Raw genomic sequence first — 16429 nt, forward strand, 5'->3', positions numbered from 1 at the left:
CTATGTGATTCTCACAACGTGCACCGACAAGGGTTAAACCAACTCTCATTGTTAAAGACCGCAACGCGCAAGCGAATTCATGAAATAAAATTGAACAATGTATTATTCCCTAAATGACCTAGTTTCTCTCTCTCACTCTCTCTCTCTCTCTCTGTCTCTCGCTCTAACTAACTGTACCTACTGATGGACTTATCATTTGGACCTGGGGAGAGATGACAATTGCGCCATGAGCATACACGAATGGCAATAAAATAAAATGAAGTGGGATTTAACGTTATGTCGCTCTGCTCCGACTGGGCTAATGAAGACGGGCATATGTCATACAATGTGCTATGAGGGAAATTTTGCCCGGGCAGTGGCACTATGGGCTACTCTTATTTCGAATTCCAGCTGCCAGGGGATCTTTTACGCGCACGCAACTGTATAGATGGGACCTCGGTTTTCCGTCCAATCCGAATGACTAGACAACTGGCCTTGACAGGCTCTCCGCCCTGCAAGGAGAAACCACGTCGGAAAATTCCCATGAACTTTCTCGGCCAATGCAGGGATCATACATGAATGGAAGATGTGCATCATAGATTATTACTTATTATAATGAATTTTTTTTATAAGGTTTTTGTTTGTTTTCATAACATATTGTAATTTATATTTCATGTAAACACGTTGTTTAAACCAATATGTTCTAAAGCGTAAATTTGCGGCTGTGACGTCAAACATTCTGATCTTTAAGACAAAGGTTTAATCATTGGTAATTAACAAAGATCCTGGTTAATCGAGATGTTTTACTCTTTATCACGACCGGAAAATAAAACCCATTTGTGGCCATTACTCTGATAATCATTAGATAATCCATTAAAATACCTGATACACCCTAAAAACTAAGTACCTTGTTAATCCGCTAAAACAACTCCCCTCTTAATTATCCCCGCTTTTATTAATTAATCCCTTATACAAGTATACATTAGATACACAACTTCTCATTGGCTAGATTTAAGGTTCTTTGTTTTAAATTCAGAAACATATTATGCGATTTTAGTTTGAGTTGTCATTTACAGTTTGGAACATTGTGTTCAAGGACTAAACAACAACTCACGATAGAGTCGGATTTTACATCAATACTGGTAGGGTTTTAAACGTTTTTTGTGTATTTCGAAGTTTGGGGATGTGGTTATTGCGGCTATTAACCATAACTATCAAAATTCTCTTTGGTCGTATTTACGAAATTTAATGGACGTTTTGGTTTGTACATAGTCTTGTTCCGTCTGTGTTGTACACGCAGATGTCCTAGATATTATGAAAATTATATTAGTAAAATGTTATAATGAATGCTACTCTTAGGTGTTAGATATTCGAAATAAAAATGTTTTAGGATTTGCCTGAAGAAGCTTAATAAAGCGGAAAGTGCTCGCAAAAACCTAGTTTTCTTCCCTAAAACATATTTCGAATATAATTATATTCGCTTCCACCTGTAACAGAACGCGAAATATATCTCCATTCTGAATTTTAGATATTTGTCTATAACGGATTTTAAAGCCTGCAACGTGTTGATTTATCAGTATATTTTATTTTTGTTCTCTATAACGGATTTACGAGTGAACATATTTTTCATTGGTCAAAATATTGGGATATTTAATTGTTGATAAAAAATCCAAAAAGTTAAATAATATGCCCAATTATTATTTTATTCAAAAAATATTTATTTAATAAATATCTAAAAAATACAATTTGGAGCTGATGGAACTTCATCTCCCGTAAGAAATGAGAGAGATAGAAAAGGGGTTTAAGGTCCACTCGGCACAAACCAAATCGCTTTTGGAAGAACATGTTCTCTGTCCATCTCTTGCAAAATATGGACGGATCTTGGATGGCGACCGCTTGTTTCATAATATTCTGAGGTGGTTAGCCGACAACTGTCTTAGAATTTGACCCACTCCTACCTCTAAATGTAAAGAGACAAGAGAGAAAATGGGGTTTAACGTTCACTCGACACAAACTAGGGCATTTTTGGACGAACACATGGTTCAATTTTATTTCATTAATTCGCTTGCGCGCATGGGCCTTTAGCAGTGGGAGGAAACCGGAGGACCCGGAGAAAACCCACAAGGTTGGACAGGCGTCCCTACTCCTTGCCAGTTGACTCAATGCCAGACCGTATAATACAGCATGGACTTGCTAACCATTCGGCCATCCAACCTCCCGCCCCCTAAATGTAATGACTTCTAGCTATGATGAATGGCTATTGGAGTTTATCTTATAAACATTCTTCATCGCAGATAAAATCTATTGAAAGACGAAATCTGAATATTGTCAAATTTATCGTATATTTAAATAAATAGCACATGATAAGAATATTAGACGGGTGCCCGTGTATCTCTCTAGATGATATCCGTATTTTATACTTACACTAGACCTTTTACAATAAATTACACAGTTTGATGATATAAAATAGATTCCCTCTTAACAGAACATAGTTTTTATGGGAAGCAATCACTGGTTTATTCTAAAAACACGACGTTTCTACAAGTATCCTCTTATCGTTATCAAGTACGATAATAACGATAACGATAATAGGATACTTGTAGAAACGTCGTGTTTTTAGAATAAAACCAGTGATTGTTTCCCATAAAAACTGTGTTCTGTTAATGTGTTTCCCAATCGCTAAATGCCACTTAAAGCTAATATCTCGGTTCAGAGTGGAACAATTTGACTGAAATTTTCACCATATTTCTTTTCATATTCTACTTTTTAACTAGTATAGTGAGAACTTTCAGCTTTTTATCTAATTTTACTTAATGTCCCTTTAATTTGTATCTGAAACACGGACTTGGAGTAAACTTAAGTTTATCTGAAACACGGACTTGGGATAAACTTAATTTGTATCTGAAACACGGACTTGGAGTAAACTTAAGTTTATCTGAAACACGGACTTAGGATAAACTTAATTTGTATCTTAAACACGGACTTGGCTTAAACTTAATTTGTATCTTAAGGACGGACTTGGCGTAAACTTCAGTTGTATCTGAAACACGGACTTGGCGTAAACTTAATTTCTTTCTTAAACACGGACTTGGAGTAAACGTACATTGTAGGAATATGGCTGGGTTCTATATGTTGATGTGGTTTTTTTATGTTTTATTCCGTGTTTGGTTTTTATTGACCTTTGACTAATAAACAGCTGACTAGAAGAATTTTAATCCGCTAATAAACACGACTTTCTATCTCTAATATTTACTTTGTTTGGCAAAAAAAAATCCCAACCCAGTCAGCTTCAAAAAATAAACATACATGCCATTTTTTAAATACTCTTTATTTCTTTAACACAAACCCAAATGTAAAATGTAAAAAACAGACAAATATTTAGATTTGCTTGTAAACTTTATAATCCTTGTCGATACTATACAAGATAGACATGTTTAATATTCCTAGTCGACAATGTTCATAATCTAAGATATAGACATGTTTAATGACAATAGTCTGAAATATGGACATGTTTAATGACCATAGTCTGAAATATAGACATGTTTAATGACAATAGTCTGAAATATGGACATGTTTAATGACAATAGTCTGAAATATGGACATGTTTAATGACCATAGTCTGAAATATAGGCATGTTTAATGACATTAGTCTGAAATATAGACATGTTTAATGACAATAGTCTGAAATATAGACATGTTTAACGACCATAGTCTGAAATATAGACATGTTTAATGGCCTTAGTCTGAAATATAGACATGTTTAATGACCATGTTGTAGTAAGATTGATAGTTTAACAGTAAGATTGTAACATTAAGATTGATAGTTTAACAGTAAGATTGATAGTTTAACAGTGATGTAGTAAGATTGATAGTTTAACAGTGTAACAGTAAGATTGATAGTTTAACAGTGTAACAGTAACATTGATAGTTTAACAGTGTAACAGTAACATTGATAGTTTAACCAAGTTGTAGTAAGATTGGTAGTGTAAGAGTGTTGTAAAATTAAATTCTATATATACTGTACATTTTCACCCATTTTATTATATTTATATAATATGTATGTGTTTGCCATTTTAACTATGTATATACACCCATTTTGCATTATTAATATATATATATATATATATATATATATATATATATATATATACAAATTATTTAGGGAGAGGGGTTTTACATAGGCTAAACCTGTTCCCCAATCCCATTCAGACTACCTGAATAAAAATATTGCTTTAAAAAAAATTGATAGCATAACAGATAGTTTGCAGTAAGATTTATAACAGTGTAAGATTGTATAAAGTACAGCCGACATTACTTCTAGTATTTCTGGTATTAACAGTTTTATCTGTAAACGATATAAAATTGCATCTGACATTTACACTTTAAATGAAAATATTAACCTCTCTATCTCGCTTCCTAAATCTTCACGTAAAACAAATCCCCAGTTTCGTTTTTATAAAGTAATGTTATTCACATCAAGCAGCGATACAGATTTATCGAGAATAAAAAAAAACAAAGTCATGATATAGGATAGCCTTTGAAACTAGTCGTTGAAAACGTGGAGAAATTATCCTCTTTTGAGTTCAGAATGATGTTTATATATCCTAAATCTTTAAATGGGGAGAGAGAGGGGGAGAAATGGGGGTTTAACGCCCACTCGTCATTTTGGGATTAACATTATGGTTCAATTTTATTTCAATAGGGGTCTTTAGTAGTGGGAGGAACCCGCAGATCCCGGAGGTAACCCGCTAGGTTGCACACGCTAACCATTCGTTCCCCACCCCCATTCTTTAAAGGAACACAACCTCCATTAATTTATTACTTTATAGCACTCTAGTGTGTCGGCGATGAAATGCAGGCCACCAGAGAGAAAAAATGGGATTTAATTTTCCACTCAAGAGAAACTAAGTCATTTAGAGACTAACATTTCAGCAAGGGGAATCACGTGGCTAAGTGGGTAAGACGCTGGCTCGCTAGCCTGCAGGTCGGGTGTTCGATCCCTGCATTGGCCGCGAAAGTTCATCTAGATTTTCCGGCGTGGTTTCCCCTTGTCAGTGATGCAAGACGGAGGGCCTGACAAGGACAGTCAACAATAATACACGTACAACTCAGTCGTTTTATGCTAGATGTGAGTTGTGGTGGCTAAGCGAGAAAGACACTGGCTCACAAGTCTGGAGGTCGATCGCGAGTTCGATCCCGGTGTTGCCCGACAAAGTTCATCGTGATTTTCCGTTGTGGTTTCTCCTCGTCAGTGGTGCAGGATGGAGGGTAGAGCAAGGACAGTTATCTTGTCGTTCGGATGGGAGGAAAATTGATGCCCTGTGTGCACATTGGTGTGCACGTAAAAGATCCCTTGGCAGTTGGAAATCGATATAAGAATAGATCGTAACGCCGCTGCCCGGGCGAAATTTCCGTCTTAGCACACTGTATGTCTTATGCTCGTCTTCATTAGCCCAGTCGGAGCAGGACAGTAGAACGTTAAAGATACATTATGTAAGATTTAGATAAAGAACTAGCCATTCTTGCTATAATAATTCGGAAGTAGATGATTAAAATGAATAATTTGAAAATGTCATTCAAATTACTCTATTGCGAGCGAAGATATTAGCCTTTGAAGGTGCAATAATTTCAACCACCGTACTGGTTGATCGAAGCTAAGTCTCGGTCCTCCATATTTGATTAAATCAAAGTATCGCTGAACCATTCTAATCTATTTAATATCGGAGAAATCTGATGCCATCGAGAGTTGATTAAGGCCTGAATCAGTTAATTAATGTCTAATTATTACTTTAGGAAACATTTCAGGCCTAAAGAAAGACCCGCAATAGGCAGATTTAGCTCTTGCATAATGTATGTTTAAGCTCCATTTTAGACTAGATATGGCGACCTTGAGAAAGGTTTAAACCCTTCAATCTTATTAAAACGCAGATCCTCTGTGGTGTGGTAGTTTTTATATGTCTGCACAACAAAGTGAAGGTCATGGAAGGTATAAAAATTAAAACATAACGAAACGAAATTCACATATGTATTTTAATCAGATTGGGGCCTCGTTTAAGACGCTTTCCTTTGTTTGAGACACGACCGACATTAGGGTTGACATTTCACTTTATAATGTACAATATAACCTGAACTTTACTACCGAAAACAAAACCAACAATAACCACAGTTTACATAGCCCACCATTGTTCACTTAACCTTGTCGTAATTTCAAAAAGTACAAATTTCAAAAAACAGAAAACACACGTAGGTCGCATTACGTAGGTTGCTCATTTGTTTTATAATGCCGAGTTAAAATATAAGTAAATAAAAACAGTAATTAATAATATCAGGTGCACAATCTTACACTTTGTAAACATTTTCTTTTTTATCTGAAAAAAAACCCCCAAAAAACAAAACAACAAACCAACAAACAAATAAAAGTCATTAGAATTTAATAGCATTGAAAAATTTCTATAGATTGTATTTTCAAAACCCACAAAATCAAAATTAATTTCATATAAACGTTTACGGAGTAAAACCAGGAAATTGAAGTAAAATATTAAAATAATATAAGATTGTGTTTAACAATAGCCACCATCTTACCACAGCCAAATATAGAAACATCTTGAACAATTATAATTCAACAATAACGGAAAGTTTATTCACCGAAGACATTTCCGTATCTTAGAGAAACAATGAAGATTAGTCATCTAGGCAAGCATGACGCCATATTAATACGCCTTGGAATATTATTCAAGAAGGGAATACAAATTTGTTTCTTTTGGCACGTCAGATTTATCGAGACAGGCGCTGCACTAATCCCCTCCATTTAACCCTTTTGTATATTTTACTTTGTTTTTAATGAACCTGACCAACTACTCGTGGTTACGTAAGCTTCTGTAATCTACGTCCAAAATATTGAATGGAATAGGGGGGCGTCACGTCCGCAGAATTCAAATTGAAATGAAATGAAATGAGATGGGGTTTAACGTCCTACTACTCTGCTGCGACTGGGCTAATGAAGATGGGTATACACCATACAGTGTGTTATGGGACATTATTGCTACGACCTACTCTTATTATCGAATTCCGATTGCTAAGGGATCTTTTTACGTGCACATCAATATGTACACGGGACCTTGGTTTTCTGTACCATCCAAACGACTAGACATTTGTCTTTGTCAAGCCCCCCCCCCCCCGTCCTGTACAAGGGGAAACCAACCAAGCCGGAAAATCCAGATGAACCTTCTCTGTCATCACCGGGAGAGAACTCAAAACTTCAGTTTTTTTCTAACATACGGTTAAGTTTACAATGATGGGGGTGGGGTGGAGTGAGGGTTGGGGGTTTTATTGGCCCGTATAACGACTATCAACCTATTTCTCACCAAATGTCAATTACCAGCGGTTCCTTTACGTGCATGTCAATTTGTATACTGGTGCATCTCGTTTTTTTTGGTCCCATCCCAACAACTAGCTCTATAACAACAATAATTGCCCCTGCCCCGTTTAGATATAAACACTGACAAAGCCATCTATCAATATAGATACAAGACCTGTGTTTTATCAACTCAGCTTTAATCAAATTTCAATCTCTTGAGTTCTGCCGCCAAATGTTAAATATGTACATATTTGAAAACAATTTCAATATTATTACTTCGTCAATTCAGGCAAAACGTTTGGAATTGAATCACGTTTAATTGCGATTCGTCAGTTATATTAAGACAGAACTGGTATTCTTTATTTCTATGATTAAGGATCATTTTGTCCTAGCAGCGGCCTTTCTACTCACTATACTTCGATATCTAACTGCCAAGGGATCTTGTTCGTGCACGGCTATGTTTACGGCTTAGTTTTTCGTCCTATCCAATGGACTAGGTACACATTCCTTGTCAGCCCCAGGGGGCGCAGGAGCTTTCAAGACAGGACTTAAAAACCCCTGATGCTTTTTCTCAGTCCGGTGTTCCGACTGTTCTTCTTCCACGGCGCACGGGGTCACGGTGGCTAAATGTGTAAGACGCTGGCTCGCTAGCCTGGGGGTCGGGTGTTCGATCCCTGCATTGGCCTAGAAAGTTTACCTAGACTTTCCGTCGTGGTTTCCCCTTGTCAGTGGTGCAGGACGGAGGGCCTGACAAGGAAAGCTGTCTAGTCGTTCGGATGAGACGAAAAACCCAGGTCCCGTGTACACATTGGCGTGCACGTAAAAGATCCCTTGACAGTTGGAATTCGATATAAGAGTAGGCCGAAGTGCCGCTGTCCGGGCAAAATTTCATTTCCCTCATAACACACTGTATGGCGTATGCCCGTCCTCATTAGCCCAGTTCGGACCAAAACAGTAAGACGTTAAACCCCATTTCATTTCATTTCATTTCCACGGCGGACGTTTACACCCCCGATCTAGCGGTATTACGGCGGAGGGTTAGTTTCCAATTACATTAATATATTCGAGGCGAGAATATAGCACTGGGTAATTCTATCCCTCCGATAAGATGGAATACCATTATCAGAAAGAGGGTAAATACACTGTAGTAGTAGCTAACGAATGATTTAACCGGTGAGGCGATGACAAAAAGCCAAGACAAGAGTTGTTTTCCGTGAATGAATCTATGGGGATAGCTAAACGGTTAACCAACTATCATGTTTAATTTCTAATGTTGTTCTTCTATCCTAGACTTGGTACAAAGACAGAGAGAGGCGAAACACCACTAATCCTCGTTATACACACATAAAAAAACATTGCCACTGAATCAAAGAGAGAAAAAAGATCTATAATAGTAAAGCAGAGATCCTCGGAGGTCTGTGAAACGTTTGTTACTGAGTAAACCCGACGTGATTTAAAGTTGCTAACGGTCTATCTTATTATACTTGCCACTAGTTCGCAGCCAAACTAGATATTAGCGCATGTTTGAAGTGAGCAGTCGACTCGTGTGTGTTTTACTAGTAGCGTACAGTGTGTATCCGGGCTTATAAGTCACTACATATCAGGCGATATATTATAACAACATGTGGAATTTACTAGCCGTCTTCCAGATATTGATTCTTTATGGTAAGTTCCTTTTACTTATATATAATGAGAAAATGTTATTTATATTTTTACATTTTCTCACAGCAGTGAATAAAGAGTTAAAAATTGTAAGGCGGGAAGAAGTGTCAATATGGGTACTCCCAACATTATCAGAAGTTGTACTCTAGCGATCTTGAATTTCACCTTCAACACATTTCGAATGTTTTTAAAATATTATTAAACATACATTATGCAAGAGCTAAATCTGCCTATTGCAGGTCTTTCTTCAGGCCTGAAATGTTTTCTAAATTATTAATTAGACATTAATTAACTGATCCAGGCCATAATCAACTCTCGATGGCATCGGATTTCTCCGATATTAAATAGATTAGAACAGTTTAGCCATATTTTGATTTACGCTAAAAATGGATGAGCGAGACTTAGCTTCGAACAACCCGTACGGTAGTTAAAATGATTGCACACGTCTTGTCAAACCTTCAAAGGCTAATATCTTCGCTCGCAATAGAGTAATTTGAATGAAATTTTCAAATTATTCATTTTACATTCTCTATTTTCGAACTATTAGGGTACGGATGGCTAGCTCTTTATCTAAATCTTACAAAATGTATCTTTAATATTTTAGAATTCAGCTTTTGACATTCGATAATTATGTATTACTAACTGAAATATTCTAGACAGATCGTGTGTGGCTATTTTTTTTTTAACGATTTCGAATATCACTTATTACCCTCGATAATTACTTAATATCAGTATTATAACCCGTCATGATTTCTAGTTGATATCAATATTAACAAATTAAAATGTTTGACATTCAACAGCAAAACATAATACTAAAATGAAACTGTTGCTATTTGAACACGACCCACAAACCGTAACTTATTGATATAATTATTTAAACCAATGCTGATAGTATCTGAACCAATGACCCAGTCCTGGATTGGATTATGTGACACCATATACCGATCAGTGTTACATTTTGAAATGGGGTTTAACGTTTCACTTTTTTTTACACCGACTGAGCTAATGAAGACGGGCGCACGCCATGCTGTGTGCTTTGATAGCCAGCGGCGCTACATTCCACTCTTATTTAGGGTCCTTTCACATGCACGCCCATGTTTACGACGGATCGCGGGTTTTCGTCTCATACGAATGACGAGGCCTCGCCCTTTGCTAAACCCTCCGCACATCGATGTTGATTTAAATTGACAAATAATTTGTATTTTCAATGTCGAAGATATTGAATGACTGGTATTGAGTTAGAGACTTAGCTACATTTAAGTTCAAATTAAACGGCTGTCGTTTACGTCTGCTAACTCAATTTTAATTACTCTTTTGTGAATTAGATTTTGAATTACTTGTGCATTGTCTTCTTGGACATGTTTTTCTTTGTTCATTACAAATATCCCTCGACAAAATTATATCCGTAGTGTACACGACTGGTGTACTAATTTTAAAATGTTTATTGTGTTTTAAATAGTTGATATTATCCTCATCCAAACGTCGTTTAGTATTAAACTCAGTAATTGTGTATCCATAAAACTCTAACTTGTGTTAGGGGGGTTGGATGGCCGAATGGTTAGCACGCGCGCGCTGTATCATACGGTCTGTCATTGAGTCAACTGGCGTGGTTTCGATTCCCCGGTTGCACGTGAAAAGGAGTAGGGTCGCCTGTCCAACCTCGTGGGTTTTCTCCGGGTCCTCCGGTTTCCTCCCACTGCTAAAGACCCCTACGCGCATGCGAATTATTGAAATAAAATTGAACCATGTGTTAGTCCCGAAATGACCTAGTTTGTGTCGAGTGGACGTTAAACCCCATTTCTCTCTGTCTCTCTAACTTGTGTTAATATGATCATTTACTAAATGCCAATCAAAGAAGTTGATTTTAAAATGTTTTAATAGTTGGTATTACAATTAGGATTCCATATTTTCACGGCAAGATAACAACATCAATATTGATTGAAATGGATCGATATTGAATTCCGATTCGTGTTTTGAATTTCGAAGTTGTGGGAAATATTGAGTTAGGGGTTTACCTCATTGAGAACCAGTAAAACATTTTGTATTTCGCTTGAATTGAAATGAATGGCATCTAGTAATTGAAAGTCAAAACGGCTGCCACTGTGATGACTTAACCGATTTGTCTTTTTTATTAATTCTAATTTGAATGTCCCCGAAGTCAAGTCGCGTCAAATCACGTAAAATCGGAAATTACGTTTTAATATCAACCGATAAAAGTCAGAAATGTTATAATTACTGTTTAAAGCAGACATTTCATTAGAAATCAATCATCAACACAAGTTGTTACGGTAATTAGGGAGAACGTCACGTTTGTATTTTTTTTTATTAAAGTGCACATAAGATGGACGTGGAAACTTTTCGTTACGTGTAGCCAATGGTTACTATATCCACTTTACGGCAAGTCCACATCAATCTGATTGAAATTAATTCAGCTATCTGCACTCAAACTCAGTAAATACCTGAATTTGGTTTGTGGAACACACTAGATACACGTACAAAGTATAAATATATATACAGTATACATAATTACATACATTTAACATGCATACATACATACATAATTACATATTAAATGTACATTATGCACGAGCTAAATCTGCCTATTGTAGGTCTTTCTTTAGGCCCGAAATGTCATATAAACTATTAATTAGACATTTATTAACAAAATAAGACCATAATGAACACCAGATGGCATTGATTACCGGAGATTTTATCTAGATTAGAACGGTTCGCCACATCTTGTCAAAACTACAAACAGTGATAACTTGGCTCAGAATGAAGTAATTTGAATGAAAATTTCAATATTTTCATTTTACATTATCTATTTTTGAGCTATTATAGCAAGAATGGTCATAATGTATCTTTAAAGTAGATAAAGTATAAGTACTTCTATATTTACGATAGATACATAGATAAATAAAAAAATACGTCCAGTTTAAAAAATCAACCACTTTACTTCATTCTGATGTACATTAAATCACTTTCGAATCCCGGGTTGTACGTGACAAGGAGTAGGGTCGCCTGTCCAACCTCATGGGTTTTCTCTGGGTCCTCTGATTTCCTCCCATTGCTAAAGACCCCTACGCGCAAGCGAATTTTTGAAATAAAATTACACCATATGTTAGTCCCGAAATGACCTAGTTTGTGTGTCGAGTGGACGTTAAACCCTCTCTCTCTCTCTCTCTCTCTCTCTCTCTCCCATTTAAAGATTTAGGATATATAAACATCTCTCTCTCTCCCCTATCTCTCTCTCTCTCCTCTCTCTCTCCCCTCTCCCCTCCCCCCTCTTTATCTCACACACACACACACACTTCTATATTTACGGTAGATCAAAATTACGCCCAGTTAAAAAAATCAAACACTTTATTTCATTATGATACATTAAATCACAGGCTAGCTGTCTGCTCTTTATCGAGGAGCGTCATCTGATGTTATAATGTACATAAATAATTAAACATTAGCCATGCATATATGATATACATTCATAGAATAACAAAGATGAAATGAAATGGGGTTTAACGCCCTACTGTTCTGCTCCTAACCTGGGCTAATGAAGACGGGCATATGCCATACAGTGTGCTATGAGGGAAATTTTGCCCGGGCAGCGGTGCTACGGCCTACTCTTATATCGAATTCCAACTGCCAAGGGATCTTTTACGTGCACGCCAATGTGTACACGGGACCTCGGTTTTTCGTACCATCCAAACGACTAGACAGCTGTCCTTGTCAGGCCCTCCGTCCTGCATCACTGACATGGGGAAACCACGCCGGAAAATCTGAATGAACTTTCTCGGCAAATGCACCCGACCTCCAGGCTAGCTCATAGAATAACAGAGTTTCATAATTACATAAATATTGAACATATGGGATATATAAAATAGTTATTATGGAGACATTTTACAAATATTTCAATAGGTAGAATTTATTGGGAAACACCACATAGCTAATAAGTAAATATTAATGCAGTTTGTTTTTGATAACAATTTATAATCGAAGGATTAATAGTCATATTGTCGTTCGGATGGGACGACAAATAATAATAGGTGGGATAGCCGCTGTACGGGCACCCCTTCTCATAGTATATCACACTAGTTAAACCCCAATTTATTTCATTTCAGACCTCATTTAAATTACGGTCGCCTGTCTTCATTAGCCCAGTCGGTGCAGAAATGTAGGACGTTAAACCCCATTTCATTTAATTACGGTCGATGTATAAGTCACCATCAGGGAGAATCAGGGATACATTTAATTGTGAAGAAATGGCTTAGTTTGGACGAACACGTCAAGAAAACCGCAGTGATAAATTGTATTACAATAGAAGACAATTTCTTCTTGAACGACCTTAAATGAGAGTAGTATTTGATATTTATAGATGTTGGATAGTTTTGTCACGTGTTGGCGTTACTCTAATCCTACTGGTGATTGTGAATTTTGTCTCGTATCCAAATCATTTATAAATCAAACAACACAACTGGTATCTTGAAGTGTTCGGATCACTTGAAACATGGCAATAAATCAAAACACTTTTATAGCAAGTCCAGGAGGACCGCACCACACATAACATGGAAAACAAACCCGCGAACCGGACACATAACACACGGACATTGTAATTAACAAACGACTACCGAATCAACTGAAAAGATCCGGACCCCACTCGTATCTGTGGTCGTAAACGTAGACAAATACCTACTTCACAAATACAAATTATTTTATTTTATTTACATCGACAATTTTGATTGTTACCCTTTCTTGAAGGACGAACAATAGACACTGCTTTTGGCTTATTTGAGTAATTCCACCCATGCGCAAGGAATTTTGCTGAGGGAGGTAATCAGCGTACTCGGAGTAAATCCACGAGGTTTAGAAGGCGCCACTATCTCCAGGCCACATACGCCCATATCTCGATCTCAAAGCCATATAATACGATGACCCATCAAGTAGACGCTAGAGACCACTAAAACCTGATCGTGCGGTATTTATCAGATCTATATGTAATTGGTACATCAAGATGGCAAACTAAACAGGTGTCATGAACCCCATTTAACATGTTTATTTAAAGATGCCTGCGTATATTAGATTAGCCAGACATAGTGTGTGTTCCTTCTTAAATCGCTATTTCCGGAACATCTGCCGGCATCAGAACCGGATTAAGATGCTGTAGACCATTGGACTACAGGAACTATGAGCTTCCACATTAGGACACCTACGTTGTTGTTGTTGTTCTTAGTGTTTAACGTCCGCTTCCACCGAGGGTGATATCGCAGACAAGTTGTCTTATTTTCTTTTTTTTATTATCTTAGCGTACGCGCATGGGCCTTTCCTGTAGGGGATCTGGAGTACCCGGAGTAAACCCACGCTCACACCAGGGATCGAAACCAAGACCGCAAGCCAGAGGTGACCGGTCAGCTAGAGCTCGAAGCGCGATACTCAAGATCTTTAGGCCATCTCAACCGCCCCACAAGTCACGAATCTAAGAAATAATCACCAATCGGTCATCCACCGATCATCCATTGATCACCCCGCTTTGTTGTGTTCATACTAAAAATATATTAGAATCTTTGTGCTTATGATTTAAAAAAATGAATCGCCTTGTTTTATTTACTGTCCGAAACAAATGGGCTGTAGGCCTTATTCCGACATTGTCCGGCGCGATATTCCATTTTTTCGATGTTTATGTTTTTATGTCTTTATCAGTAATTTATGATAATGACAGATGTTGTGGTTTCTAGCTATGATACAATCAGTCATGTAAGTGGTCAAACAGGGGTCAAATAAGATGACACATCAGTTTGTGCTTTCTAGCTATGAGTTGGAGATACAATCAGTCCAAATAGTGGTCAAATAAGATGACACGCTTATCAAGGAGATAATCTTAGGTATTGGATATAAAAGAGACGGCCTGTGGTTGTCCACAAAAAGAGAGGAGCCGGGAAGCTCAAGGCAGAAGAACTAGGGTGCACTACAATGGAGACAGGCGTGAACTAAGACGATGGCCGAAACGACTACACAATATGAAATGTTATGTTTCTGTATTGGTTGTTATTAATGTGCGTTCCTGTACTATTAAAATAAAGAAGTTAAATCCACAGTCATCGATAGTATTAGATCCTTAGATACTATGTTACACAGACTCTTTACCCCCATTGTGATGCAGGACGGAGGGGCTGACAAGGAAAGCTGTCTAGTCGTTTGGATGGGACGAAAACCCGAGGTCCCGTGTACACATTGGCGTGCACGTAAAAGATCCCTTGGCAGTTGAAATTCGATATAAGAGTAGGCCGTAGTGCCGCTGTCCGGGCAAAATTTCCCTCATAGCACACTGTATGGCGTATGCCCGTCTTCATTAGCCCAGGTTAGGAGCAGAACAGTAAGACGTTAAACTCCATTTCATTTCATTTCTTTACCCCCATTGCACTCAGTAACCAGTTGTATGTATCAATTGGTCATTATTTAGATCAATCTAAAACGACGATAGCTACTGATTGCTTTCTTGTGCCCCGCTAATGACCTTCATTGTACCTCTGTTCGTCTCCTAGATCTGAAATTAATCGTAACAGTAACTTTGTCCAGCAATTCGCATCATTTACGTTGCATTGTAAATCAATTTACGATGATTGAAATGCATGCTTAACAACTAAAGCTGGAGTTGGAAACACCCCATGTATACGATGGTAAAACTATCTTTCTGTCGAAGCGATCTTTGGAGTAAAGCTGTGATGAAAGTGAGCTCTATTTCAACATCTGTTCTATCCAGGCCAAAATCCCATAGGTTAATGAAACATTATAAGAAGCTGCCACTGGACGATCGCGATATATATCTCACCTGGAAGATCTAAATTAAAGCGATATCTGAAGTACCTCTTACCTGAGATTGATGCCATGAATGATAACTGATGTCTCAGAACAGGTGTTTATCCGATCTCTTATCGTTACATGTGTTTCTGACATTTCTAATCCCCAGATGTATAAATAGTATGATATACTGACAGGAGAGATATAAGTTGTAATATATATTTATATAGGTATAATGGATTATCTGCCAATTTAACTTAATAATATATAACAGGTGAGAAAAGCTAGAACCATTCCAACATATATATACTGTCTCAAAATATAATCTAGAATACATTCAAATGTGCACCATTCTAGAAAACTATAAAATGCGCACCATTCTAAAATACTATAAAATGCGCACCACTCTAAAATACTTTAAAATGAGCAACATTCTAAAATACTATAAATTGCGCACCATTTTAAAATGCTATAAAAATGCACACCATTGTAAAATACGTTAAAATGCGCACCATTCTAAATGACGTTAAAATGCGCACAATTCTAGAATACTTTAAAAATGCGCACCTAATCTAAAGTACTATAAAATGCGCACCACTCTAAAATACTTTAAAATGAGCAACATTCTAAAATACTATA

The 16429-nt window shown here is 37.1% G+C and overlaps 1 long non-coding RNA gene across 1 annotated transcript in view; it reads left to right on the forward strand.

The window, feature by feature from the left end:
- Positions 1–1035: 1035 nt before the first annotated feature.
- LOC126826963 (uncharacterized) overlaps positions 1036–16429 on the forward strand; it is a 54871-nt gene continuing 39477 nt past the window's right edge. The window contains exons 1-2 of the long non-coding RNA XR_007682485.2: positions 1036–1121; positions 8627–9001. This is a non-coding gene — a long non-coding RNA (uncharacterized LOC126826963). The remainder of the gene's footprint in view (positions 1122–8626; positions 9002–16429) is intronic.

Source organism: Patella vulgata, chromosome 7 (assembly GCF_932274485.2).
Source record: "Patella vulgata chromosome 7, xgPatVulg1.2, whole genome shotgun sequence".
In the NCBI taxonomy this organism is placed as follows: Eukaryota; Metazoa; Mollusca; class Gastropoda; family Patellidae; genus Patella; species Patella vulgata.